The sequence below is a fragment of the Lactuca sativa genome, chromosome 8 (assembly GCF_002870075.4).
Source record: "Lactuca sativa cultivar Salinas chromosome 8, Lsat_Salinas_v11, whole genome shotgun sequence".
Taxonomy (NCBI): Eukaryota; Viridiplantae; Streptophyta; class Magnoliopsida; order Asterales; family Asteraceae; genus Lactuca; species Lactuca sativa.
Window position 1 is genome coordinate 134,996,050 of NC_056630.2, and position 1,473 is coordinate 134,997,522.

At 40.3% G+C, this 1,473-nt stretch overlaps 1 non-coding gene across 1 annotated transcript; it reads left to right on the forward strand.

The window, feature by feature from the left end:
• The first annotated feature begins 1,036 nt into the window (after positions 1–1,036).
• LOC111918394 (small nucleolar RNA R71) lies at positions 1,037–1,143 on the forward strand. Its single transcript, XR_002859209.1, has one exon. It is a non-coding gene; the product is annotated as a small nucleolar RNA R71 (small nucleolar RNA).
• The last annotated feature ends 330 nt before the right edge of the window (positions 1,144–1,473 follow it).

Here is a 1,473-nt window from a genome sequence, read left to right on the forward strand (position 1 = left end):
CTTTGGTCTCTGATTGTTATTCTTATTGGCATGATTTTATGGTAGGGTGTTGTTTTGGGAGTTGGGAGACTCGGTGATCAACATATTTGGATCATGTGGTCAGAAAAGGTTATCTAGATTGATATATTATTTGTGCATTGGAATTTACTTAATGAATGGTTGCTATGGTGGGCCCTGTCTTCTTGTGGTTTGTCTATTTGAAGATTGGTTTCTAGTGTGAGGAGCTAGTTCTGGAACCTCAAGTCATGAAGTTAATTGTGAATGTCTCGATTGAGTTGCCAGGTGGGGGTACACCTGAGCTGATAAGGGTTTGGATACAACGTAAATTTTTTTGGATTGATCATCTTTTCTAGTATGAGCAGTGGAATGGTAATGAAGTGTCGGGGAATCAAGGGTATATTCAAGGTTTTTGGTACAACTTCTGAATTTGGGATTGGTTGAAATTCGTGATTGGTATATTTTGAGTGCTTCGTTTTGCGTGTTTGGTGGTAGTCTTAGTCAAGGACAATAGGTAGGTTCAATGAACATATGAACATCAATTCTGGATTATGGGTTCTGAAGCTTATAATTAATGGGTTCTCGGTCCCTGGAAGCATATTCATGAAGTTGTTTTAGTGGTTGTAGTTTTATGAATCCCTGGCTCTGTGGTTTTAGAGTTAAGTCTTATAGCTAGGAAGTTGTGGAATATGATGTCGTTGTACACGTTTCTCTACAACGGTTATCTAGTTCAGACTGGTGTTGATTGGTCCATCCAACTCTTATTGCATGAATTGATTGGTCCATATGGGTTAATCTTTGGTCCATATTATTCAACATTGCCATCATAGCAGCCATCTCATCAAAATGTGAACCCCCACTACCTTTTACTCGATCGTGTCTTGGGTTGTGGTACTCACGAGAATGCTTCGCAAACACTATAATTAGCACATTGATCTGGTTAGGATTCTTCTTCATGAGAGGGCGTTGTGAATCAAGGAGATGCCTAGTCATGACATTGACCCCATCAAAGAAAATAGACATCTCTTGTTGAATATTAAGGTCATGTTGAGGACAATTCCTTAACAATCCTTTATAACGCTCCCATGCCTCGTAGAGTGACTCCCCCAGTTGTTGCTCAAAGTTGGCCATTGCCTTCTTGAGTTTAGCTATCTTGGATGGTGGGGAAAATTGGTCCAGAAACTACTCATGCATTTGAGCCCAAGTAGTGATTGTACCAGGTGGGCGTGCTTTCAACCAGTCTTTTGCAGCTCCTTTGAAATTAACTGGTAGCATCCTCAGCAAGACAGTATCTCTATTAACATTTGGGACATTGAAATAGTCAACAATGTCATTGACCTCATCTAGGTGTTTGAAAGCATCCTCATGATCCTTTCCATAAAACGGAATATCCTTTAGTGCATTAAGGATGTTTCCCTTCAACTCGAATGTGGTAGTAACAGGAATCGCGGTTTGTACTAATCCCGGACCAACATC